Source organism: Herpailurus yagouaroundi, unplaced genomic scaffold (genome assembly GCF_014898765.1).
Source record: "Herpailurus yagouaroundi ecotype Mexico unplaced genomic scaffold, PumYag 185, whole genome shotgun sequence".
NCBI classification, from domain to species: Eukaryota; Metazoa; Chordata; class Mammalia; order Carnivora; family Felidae; genus Herpailurus; species Herpailurus yagouaroundi.
In genome coordinates, this window is record NW_024412416.1 from 20230458 (window position 1) to 20242485 (window position 12028).

Here is a 12028-nt window from a genome sequence, read left to right on the forward strand (position 1 = left end):
ATTTCACTTAGCATCACACTCTCCAGTTCCATCCACGTTGCTACAAAAGGCCATATTTCATTCTTTCTCATTGCCACGTAGTATTCCATTGTGTATATAAACCACAATTTCTTTATCCATTCATCAGCTGTGGAATACTACGTGGCAATGAGAAAGAATGAAATATGGCCTTTTGTAGCAACGTGGATGGAACTGGAGAGTGTGATGCTAAGTGAAATAAGCCATACAGAGAAAGACAGATACCATATGGTTTCACTCTTATGTGGATCCTGAGAAACTTAACAGGAACCCATGGGGGAGGGGAAGGGGGAAAAAAAAAAAAAAAGAGGTTAGAGAGGGAGGGAGCCAAAGCATAAGAGACTCTTGAGAACTGAGAGCAAACTGAGGGTTGATGGGGGGTGGGAGGGAGGAGAGGGTGGATGATGGGTATTGAGGAGGGCACCTGTTGGGATGAGCACTGGGTGTTGTATGGAAACCAATTTGACAATAAATTTCATATATAAATAAAAAAAAAAAAGAAAGAAAGTGCTGCTATAATAAACATTGGGGTACAAGTGCCCCTATGCATCAGCACTCCTATATCCCTTGGGTAAATTCCTAGCAGTGCTATTGCTGGGTCATAGGGCAGATCTATTTTTAATTTTTTGAGGAACCTCCACACTGTTTTCCAGAGTGGCTGCACCAGTTTGCATTCCCACCAACAGTGCAAGAGGGTTCCCATTTCTCCACATCCTCTCCAGCATCTATAGTTACCTGATTTCATTTTAGCCACTCTGACTGGCATGAGGTGATATCTCAGTGTGGTTTGGATTTGTATTTCCCTGATGAGGTGTGATGTTGAGCATCTTTTCATGTGCCTGTTGGCCATCTGGATGCCTTCTTTAGAGAAGTGTCTATTCATGTCTTCTGCCCATTTCTTCATTGGATTATTTGTTTGTCGGGTGTGGAGTTTGGTGAGTTCTTTATAGATTTTGGATACTAGCCCTTTGCCCAATATGTCATTTGCAAATATCTTTTCCCATTCCGTTGGTTACCTTTTAGTTTTGTTGATTGTTTCCTTTGCAGTGCATAAGCTTTTTTTCTTCATGAGGTCCCAATTGTTCATTTCTGCTCTTAATTCCCTTGCCTTTGGAGATGTGTCAAGTAAGAAATTGCTGTGGCTGAGGTCAGAGAGGTTTTTTTCCTGCTTTCTCCTCTAGGGTTTTGATGGTTTCCTGTCTCACATTCAGGTCCTTTATCCATTTTGAGTTTATTTTTGTGAATGGTATGAGAAAGTTGTCTAGTTTCATTCTTCTGCATATTGCTGTCCAGTTCTCCCAGCACCATTTGTTAAAGAGACTGTCTTTTTTCCGTTGCATATTCTTTTCTGCTTTATCAAAGATTAGTTGGCCATACTTTTGTGGGTCCACTTCTAGAGTCTGTATTCTATTCCATTGGTCTATGTGTCTGTTTTTGTGCCAATACCATGCTGTCTTGATGATTACAGCTTTATAGTAGAGGCTAAAGTCTGGGATTGTGATGCCTCCCGCTTTGGTCTTCTTCTTCAAAATTACTTTGGCTATTCAGGGTCATTTGCGGTTCCATACAAATTTTAGCATTGCTTGTTCTAGTAGCTTCAAGAAGAACGCTGGTGCAATTTTGATTGGGATTGCATTGAATGTGTAGATTGCTTTGGGTAGTATTGACATTTTAACAATATTTATTCTTCCAATCCATGAGCACAAATGTTTTTCCATTTCTTTGTATCTTCTTCAATTTCTTTCATAAGCATTCTATAGTTTTAAGCATACAGATCTTTTACATCTTTGGTTAGGTTTATTCCTAGGTATTTTATGATTCTTGGTGCAATTGTGAATGGGATCAATTTCTTTATTTGTCTTTCTATTGCTTCATTATTAGTGTATAAGAATGCAACTGATTTCTGTACATTAAATTTTTATCCTGTGACTTTGCTGATGAATTCCTTTTTTTTTAATGTTTATTTATTTTTGAGAGAGACAGAGCATGAGTGGGGAAAGGGCAGAGAGAGGGTGAGACACAGAATCTGAAGCAGGCTCCAGGCTCCAAGCTGTCAGCACAGAGCCCGGTGTGGGACTCGAGCCCATGAACCATGAAATCATTACCCGAGCCGAAGTCGGACACTTAACTGACTGAGCCACCCAGGAGCTCCTGAATGAATGAATTCTTAATAATGCATAACTGGGAAGAAAATTTTTCTGATATTAAATGTAAAAATTAAGATGTGGGAATAATATTGGAGGAGCTATTAGACATGAATATTAGCATAATTTGGCCACCAAGTCTGGAAACTTAGGTTTATTCTTTTTCATCACTGGAATGCCTCTTCTGAACATATATTCCCCAATACATTTTGTGAGGAGAGGACACGAGAAAATAAAATTCAGATAGTTTAGTACTCTGGAGATTCATATTTCAGGCTGGCAGTGAACTGGGGCCAGCATTAAAAACCATCTTACTAAGAGATGGCCTGGAAGAGGCAGGGGGATTTTGTTTAACTTTTCCACAATCTTAAATGAGCATGTCAGAATTTCTGCTCAATGTTGTGTGAGTTTGCAAATACTAATGTAGTTTCTGCAGTGGCAAAGTGAAGAGCATATGCTAAAGAAACTCTAGAGTGGATGGTACTTTTTAATGTTTACTTTGAGAGAGAGAGAGAGAGAGGGAGAGCGAGTGCACATGCACACATGGGGGAGGAGCAGAGAGATGGAGAGAGAGAATCCCAAGCAGGCTCTGTGCTGTCAGCATAGAGCCCAATGCGGGGCTTGATCTCACAAACCGTGAAATCATGACCTGAGTGGAAATCAAGAGTCAGACAGTCAACTGACTGAGCCACCCAAGTGACCCAAGTGGATGGTATTGTTAAATAAAACATACGTATATAGTTTTGTGGGTTTTTTAAGTTGAAGAATATTGTGCTGCCTGATCCATCTATCTTATATCTTCTGGAATTTATTTTCTAGATTAACATTTCATTTTGTTAGTATCAGAGCAACTGCACATGGATAATTGAGACAGAACGCACCTTTACGTAGCAAGAAGATATATAGATATGGGTTATGACTCCTGAGTGGTGGGCGGGAACCAATAGCAGACATCAGAATGGTTGTCAGACCTTGGTATGCAATAGCTTATAGCTGTTTACAAGATGTGAGGGCATACTATGATCATTGGATGTGCTATGTATAAGAATTTATATGAAGGTGCTTCTGAAAGCTTATATGCTATCTGTGTTCTGTTTAAATTTTTGCATTCTCTGTGGAAAAACTGCATGCCTGCAAAGCCTATGCTAGTGTAAGTAAAGGGTAGGGCTGAATGTTTCAGTGTTTTGGCCCCACACTTCTATCTAGTTTGACCTTTTGTGCTCATCAGCTTCCTTTTGTGTAATATCTTTCTTTCTCATTGACTCTGCAAATCCATTAAGGAATATTATATTTACACACAATTTAAATGGACACTAAAGCAGAAAAACAGCCAGACCTGCATTAGTGGCATCTGCAAAAACCCTCTTCTCCAAGAAATTTAGGAAGTAGGACTGTTGGCAGTGTTTGGTTCTGAATCACTACTGTTTAGGAGCCCGGAACTAAGGCCTGTTAGCTCTGCCTGAGGTGGGTGTGAGTTTGCTCAGCTTGCTTTCTTTGGGGGGTTTCTTCTTATAACTGCTGGTGATGAAAGCACTAAGGCGCTGTATTTCCTAGAGCTGCTACAACATTACCACTAACTCACTAGCTTAAAACCGCAGAAATTTATTCTCCCTCCGTTCTGGAGGCCAGAAGTCTGAAATCAAGGTGTCTTCAGAGCCATGCTCCCTTGAAGGCTCTTGGCAAGAGTCCTTGCCTCTTTCAGCTCCTGGGGGCTCCAGGCATTGCTTGTGGCCAGATCACTCCCATCTCTACATCTTCACATAGTCTTCTTGGTGTGTCTGTGTCTCCTCCTCTTCTGCCTCTTCTAAGGGCATTTGCCATTGGATTTAGGGTCCACCTGGATAGTCCAGGATGATCTGATCCTGAGACCCTTGACTTAATTACATCTGCAAGGACCCTTTTTCTAAATGGGGTCACATTCACAGGTTCCTGGCTTTAGGAAGAGTGGAGAGAAAGGGCACCATTCAATCCAGTACAGGTACCAAGGCCAGCTCCTTGCTCTCCAGTGGGTGTGAAGCCCAAAAAATTGTTAACTCCTGTCTATTTTATGTGACATGTGAAAAATATTTTCACAATAATTATATTGTTGTCAGTCTTGATTTTTGCATCGAGTGCTCTTAGGAATATTTATATGGATCTTAGCGGGGGAGAAAGAGTATCATTTCATTTTCTTCAGGCTTCTAAATATATTTCTCTTGGTTATTTGATTCAGTAATTATTGAAGGCCATATGACATCAATTCATTCACTCATTAAAAATTTTTTAATGTTTATTTAATTTTGTGAGAAAGAGAGACAGAGTGTGAGTGGGGGAGGGGCAGAGAGAGGAGACACAGAATCTGAAGCAGGCTCCCGGTTCTGAACTGTCAGCACAGAGCTCGACACAGGGTTCAAACTTACAAACCTTGAGATCATGACCTGAGCCGAATTCAAACACTTAACAGACTGAGCCACCCAGGCAGCCCTCAATTCACTCATTCAAATAGTTGTCCAGTAATCAGATTGTGCAAATAAGAAGAACTGCCATTCATTGAGCTTAGTGCCTGCTGGGCCCAGCATAAGTGATTTCCAAGCATCCTCTCATTAACCTGTAGCATCCCTGTGAGGTAGGTGCTGTATTTTCCCAGTTTTACAGATGAGGTCATTGACCTGCCCAGAGTCACAAATCAGGTCTTACTTATACCAGTGGTTAGGGTTAAAAACACATTTGAGCAGGGACATGACAGTCTAGAAATGAAGAGTGATTGAAAACAGGTACAACATAACTGAAAAGTGCCCTATAGGATGTTGTTTCTCCCAGGGTGGCACATAGCCCCCTCATGAGTCATAGAGGTTCCCCTGATGAGGCGGGAATGTCTCTAATATCCAAGTCCTTTCTCACTGTGTTTTGTTTTTTTTACTTTTTAAAAATTTATTGAGGTATAATTGACATATGATGTATTACTTTCAGGAGTACAGCATAATGATTCAGTATTTATATATATAGCCAAGTGATCAGTACAGTAAGTCTAGTTAACATCCATCCCTTTCTTCGTTTCTTTAGTGAGCAAATTGTAGCCAATTATGCACATTATTATTTACAAGTACAGGTAAGGGCCATTTAGATAAACCTTTTAAGTGAACTCTTCAGGTTTTTGAAGTCTGATACTTACAGACAAAAAATTAGGATTTTACTAGCTTTTACTTAAGTGTCCTTCACAAAGATTCAGTATCCTAAAGTCAACTTCCCTGCTGTACTTAGGCACCTGTTCTTATACCCTTGTTTGGGGGGAAGATACTTTGCTATCACCAATTAGTGTTAATCTTGAAATGGTTTGTGGTGTCAATTGGTGATATATTAAAATTAATACCTTGTAGAAGAATTGTTAGATGTTACCTTTGTTGGTAGTTTCTTCTTGCGTAACTACCTTGTTTTTACCATCTTGATGGTTTTTGCTCAATATTTTGTTATTATTGAGATCTTTTCCACTAGAAATTAGAGATGGGCGAGGTAGATAAGCTTGGGAGTTGTTTGTTCCAAGTGAACCATGGTCAAAAATGATTGTGAGCCAAAGCTCCCGAGTTATAAACAAAGTGAGAGGGTGGACCCTGGGTTTCTGCCTTTCAAGCATGCCAGCCATGCCCACAAAAATATGGTGCGAAAATATGAAGGGATTGGAGAGAAGCAGAAATTTTCTTCCCAGTAATCCCCTAGGGATGATTAAATGGAATTCGGAATTAGGAAAATAAAAAACTTCATTGGAAGCTAAATACTGATTTCCCCAGAGTTCAAGGGAAAATATCTAAGATGCCTGTATCTCGGTTACTAACTTTATTTTCCCTACCATCAAGGGCCGTTCTCCTAAGTATTTAGGAAATGAACTCCAAAGTCTGATTTATTCAGTTCAGACCACACCATCGGGTTGGAGGAGAGTGGGGCCCTGGGACTAAAAAATACTCCTTATACTCCAGATCAGGAAGAACTGTCCTTGGTGGGCGTTTTGTATCCAAGTACAGCCCTTCTTACCTGAGTTGTAATATACCTCTGTATTATTATTATTTTTTTTAAGTAGGCTCCACACCCAGTGAGGAGCCCAACATGCGGCTTGAACTCACGACCCTGAGATCAAGACCTGAGCAGAGATCAAGAGTCAGATGCTTAACCGACTGAGCCACCCAGGTGCCCCTATACCTCTATATTCTTATGAATGTCCAGCAGAAAACGATTTGAACGCACATATCCCTGCCCCAGGACAAATATTAATTCTCAAAAACTGTAGTAAAACAAAGGAGTAGTGACATCTTAAATTCCCTAAACCTCAAGACCCCTTCTGCTTATCTATGATTTGTTATTTACCCTCCCAAACAAATGCTGTCATCTTCATTGATGTTAACAAATAAGTCCTCTTGTTGACATCCTTCTTCAGGCGATGTCAAACTGTATATCACATATGGACTAGATAACAACTGTTGCTGCATAGAAGTAGAGAAACTATAAAACTAAATTGCGCTGTATCACTCAGATTAAATAAGTATTTCCACATGAGTTACTACTGAAATATTCGCTATCTCTATGATTAACAGTCTGTATTGTTTTTTCTTTTTTTTTTAATGTTTGTTTATTTTGGGGGTGGGGAAGAGCATGAGCAGGAGAGGGGCAGAGAGAGAGAGGGAGAGACAGAATCCAAAGCAGGCTCCAGGCTCTGCACCATTCAGTGCAGAGCTTGATGCAAGGCTCAAACCCATGAACTGTGAGATCATGACTTGAGCCGAAGTCAGACGCTTAACCGACAGAGTCTCCCAGGTACCCCACCATTCTATTTATTACCTGGAACTGTGTTTATTCCTTTTCTCTTTTTCCCACCAAAGAAAAGGGGGTCATTACCGAATCATATGCTTTTTAACAGTTGACCTCCTAGCTTCACAAAGACCTGGTCAAAACTTTACAGTTACTGAAATTACTGGGTAGGAGCCTGGTTCTATGTGTAGACAAGGCACCTTCCTTCTGCCAAGTCTGTGGGTGGGGTGGGTACAGACCTGATGTTCCCCTGCTATGCCCAATTCAGCTTTACTCCTTTAAGGAGCTTTACTCCTTAATAAATGTTTTTATTATGATCCTGGTAGGGAAGGGAAGAAGCCATCCTTCTAGTTATATTTAGGATGTGTTTTTTTTTTTTTTTTCTGTTTTACATTGTCACTGGCCTCAGTATTACATTGAGGTAAGTCTGATGAATTTCTTGGCTGTCATTTATAAATTTGGTATATGTAAATTCTTCTCATAGGTTTTAGATTTGGACAAAAGGTAAATAGTGATGTCTTTCTAAGTCAAATGAGAGGAAAATTTGTGACAGATGTCTTTTGTCAGAAAAGCTTATATTAATATCTTGTAATATGATTATGCCACATAATCAGTGCTATCAAAGTTAAGTGGGAGAAAGGAGACAAAGAAAATTTATGACTTATACGATGTTTTACAACTATTTTTTTTCCTATATGCCCTCTTTTCTTAAGTGAAATTCTTTGTTTTCATGGAAGCTTTTACTTTGCAGAGAAGAGAACAAAACTGTACAGCATACCACTTTTTTTTTGTATTGAAAATAATGAAAGAGACATCATCAGAATTTTATTCTGGGAGGTGACTTAAAAGGTGTTTTCATTGGCAATTCAGTGAAATAACAAATGTATGAATTTAAAAAGCCACAAGAAAAATAATAACAATCTGAGCAAACAACAACGAATACCATCAGTGGACCAGCATTTTTGAGGAATCTCTGAAATGTACTTAGTAGATTGGATGAATCTACTAAGAGAAAAGCCTTGCAGGAACCACTGCCTATAGGACTTTTGCACAAAGAGAGGTTGATAGCTTGAAGCAGCATTCAGGGATGGAGGAAGCAGAGGACATTTGGGGAATTAATCAGATTCAATGCACTAGGTTGGTTGACCCCTTTGCCTCACTAATTTGTGATAAGTTGTGGGCAGCAGTGTGGCTTTCTTGCTTACTAAAGCAGTGAATGTGGGCTCTTGGTCCAGGGAGACTGTACCTAAGATGGCTACTGAATCCTTTGACCCAGAAGAGAAGTTGCATGTCCCAGCAGCACGTCCTGTCTCCCTGCCAGAGTTCCCAAAGGTAGGCCACGGTAAATGCTGCAGTATGGAAACAGATGTTCTAGAATAGAAATATAGGTGGGCAGTAAAAATCACCAAACAGTTGGAGGAAGCCAGTATTAACAGAATTACCATACTCAACAAACAAAAGAACTAATCCCTGAGAAAATAGAAAAACCTTGGATTAACATGGTTATTTTCAGAAAGATGCAAGAGAGTACTGTATTAATAAAAAAAAAGCATACTAGACACTTTAGAAATGTAAACTTGACTCACTGAAGTGAAAGAAAATGGCTGAATTGACAAAATTGAAAAGCAAGTTAGCAATCTGGAGGAGTAAGCTAAAGAATCCCAAAAGAACAAAGGGATCAAAAGTGTGAAAGAGAAGTTAGGAGACCTTGAAACTATTTCCAAGAAAAGGTAGGGCTTTTGGTAGGGTTGTAATAGTGCTGTAAAAGAAGAGAAATGAAGGTGTGTTAAATGTCATTTCTTGTGTGAGAGGAGATGAGAATACCAATGAACCCTAGATGTTGATAGAAATATTTCAGATTAAATATATATGTATGTACATATATATTTATGTATGTATGTATCTATATGCATATAAATATGTAAATATTATATGTGTGTATAGTTAGCTAGAGTCAGAGTTGCCCTAATAAGATGTAGGACTTTGAAATTACTAATTGGAAGGGAGAAAGTCTAGGGGTGGGTAGAGACTAAGAAAACTCAGTCATACTAAAAAGGTAGGAAAAATATGGAAATAGGAAAAGTAGGAAAGAAGAAAGCATTTAAATTAAAAACAAAAACAAAAACAAAAACAAAAACCAGGGGTTCCTGGGTGGCTCAGTCGGTTAAATGGCCACCTCTTGATTTCGGTTCAGGTCATGATCTCACGGTTCATGAGATCCAGTCCCGAGTTGTGCTCTATGCTGACAGCATGGAGTCTGCTTGGAATTCTCTCTCTTCCTCTCTGTCTGCCCCTCCCCTGCTTGCACACTCTCTCTTTCCCTTTCTCTCAAAATAAGTAACTACAAAACCAAACTAAACCAAACCAAACAGAACAACAACAACAACAACAACAACAACAAACCAAAATTGTGTCTTGATTTCAGCTCAGGTCATGGTCTCACAGTTGTGAGACGGAGCCGCATGTAGGATGGAGCCTTCTTAAGATTCTCTCTCTCCCTCTTCCTCTGCCCCTCTCTCTCACTCACATTCTGTCTCTCAACAATAGCAATAACTACAACAAAATAAAAAACCACCACAAACCGTAAAAGAACATGGCAGGAATAAATCTAAACATGAATAAATTTGAATTGATTCAGTTTCTCTCAAAAGATACTTATTCTTAGATTTAGTAAAAAAGAAAACAGACCCCTGGGTGGCTCAGTTGGTTGAGCATCTAACTTCCGCTCAGGTCATGATCTCAGAGTCTATGAGTTTGAGCCCTGTATTGGCTCAGAGTCTGCTTTGGATCCTGTGTCCCCTCTCTCTACCTCTCCTCTACTTGTGCTCTCTCACTCTCAAAAAATAATAATAATAACACTAAAAAGAAGAAAGGAAACAGTCCAGCTACATGCTGAAAAGAGTTAACAAAAGTTAAAGTATAAGTTAAAGGAGGAGGGGTGGGGAGAGACAGGCAGATACTTGATACTTGTCAAGGTTGAAAATATGAGCACAGAAAAAGATAAGCCAAGAAAAGGGTAATATAAAAAATGTAGATGTGGGTGTCACCTGGGTGGCTCAGTTGGTTAAGTGTCCAACTTTGGCTCAGGTCATGGTTTCACAGTCTGTGAGTTTGAGTCCTGCTGACAGCTCAGAGCCTGGAGCCTGCTTCAGATTCTTTGTCTCCCTCTCTCTGTGCCCTCCCCCACTCACACTCCGTCTTCTCTCTCTCTCTCTCTCTCTCCCCACCCCGTCTCTCAAAAATAAATAAACATTTAAAAAAACTTAAAAATATAGATGGGGAAATTATTAGACAAGATAGCATTTAAGGTAAAATCTTTAATTGAAACAGATTTTTAAAATTTTTTTTTAATGTTTATTTTTGACAGAGAGAGAGAGAGAGAGAGAGAGAGAGAGAGACAGAGCATGAGTGGGGGAGGGGCGGCAAGCGAGGGAGACACAGAATCTGAAACAGGCTTCAGGCTCCGAGCTGTCAGCACAGAGCCTGATGCGGGGCTCGAACTCACAGACCGCGAGATCATGACCTGAGCCAAAGTCAGACGCTCAACCGACTGAGCCATCCAGGCACCCAGAAACAGAGACTTTTTTTTTTTATTAACGTTTTATTTATTTTTGAGACAGAGAGAGACAGAGCATGAACGGGGGAGGAGCAGAGAGAGAGGGAGACACAGAATCGGAAGCAGGCTCCAGGCTCCGGGCCATCAGCCCAGAGCCCGACGCGGGGCTCGAACTCACGGACCGTGAGATCGTGACCTGAGCCGAAGTTGGACACTCAACCGACTGGGCCACCCAGGCACCCAGAAACAGAGACTTTTAATATGTTAAAAGGTTAAATCCCTAAAAAGATATGAATTATAAACATTAAGGCATCTAATAAAACAGATTTGAAATATATAAAGGAAAAACCAATGTATAAAGGTCAGTTGTCAGATCCATATTCACGTTGGGACTGTGTAATGGTCTTTTTTTTTTTTTTTTTTTTTTTACAGAAAGCAGCAATTCAGCAAGACAAATATAATGAAGGACATGGAGAAGTTGAGTTATAAAATAATAAAATAAAATTATTAAATCACCCTTATATTTAAGGACAACTGCCCCCCCCCCCCCCCCCCCATAGGAACATTCTTGTATACTGTTGATGGAAGTGTAAATTGCTAAAGCCATTTTGAAAAGCAGTGCCTAGCAATACCTAGAAACCTCTGACCCTGCATTTTACTTCTAGGAGTCTTTCCTAAGTAAATACTGTGTTTGTACCCAAAGATGTAAGATATGTTCATTGCTTTATAATTTGATTGCAAACATTTGGAAACTAAATTAAATACCCATTGGTAGAGGAGTGGTTGAATAAATTGTGATACACCTATACAATGGAATACTGTTTAGCCATTAAACAAATGAAATAGAGCTGGGTTATTATGGGAAGAGCCTCAAGAAAATTAAGTGAAAAAGTAAGGTGCAGGACAATGTGAACAATTTGGTCACTTTGCTGAAAAGTTTTGAAAGGAGATTAACACATATGTGGATAAGCAAGAACATTTATTTGGGAGGTTATACAAAGAACTGTTAATGGTGATTGTCCTTAGAAAAAGGGGTGGGGAGGTGTGCCTGGGTGGCTCAGTCGGTTAAGTGACTGACCCCTGAAATAGTTGGTTAAGTAATTCTTGATTTCGGCTCAGGTCATGATCTCACTGTGAGATTGAGCCCTGAATCGGGCTCTGCACTGAGCGTGGAACCTGCTTGGGATTCTTTCCCCTCTTCTCCAGCCTCTTATGCATGCATGTGCACACTTGTGCTCTCTCTTTCAAAATAAATAATCAGTTAAAAAAAGAGATGGGGATTTGGGATGGGGGGGAGAGGAAGGCTTTACTTTTCACTTTTGTATCTTTTCATACTCTTTAAATGTCATAACTATAGGGATATGGCACTTTTACTTTAAATGCAGTCATACCTAGAATACTCTATTTTATGATATTTACTCCCATCTTATAAGTCAAATTTACTTTGCTGATAGTTCATTCTCTGTGTTCTTGTCAAGCAACAAGAGGCCTATTTGATCTCTTTCAGACAACAAAATCTTAAATACAAAATATT

The 12028-nt window shown here is 39.7% G+C and overlaps 1 protein-coding gene across 6 annotated transcripts in view; it reads left to right on the top strand.

The window, feature by feature from the left end:
* TJP1 (tight junction protein 1) overlaps positions 1-12028 on the top strand; it is a 377020-nt gene that overhangs the window by 128999 nt on the left and 235993 nt on the right. The gene's annotated exons all lie outside the window — the stretch shown is intronic.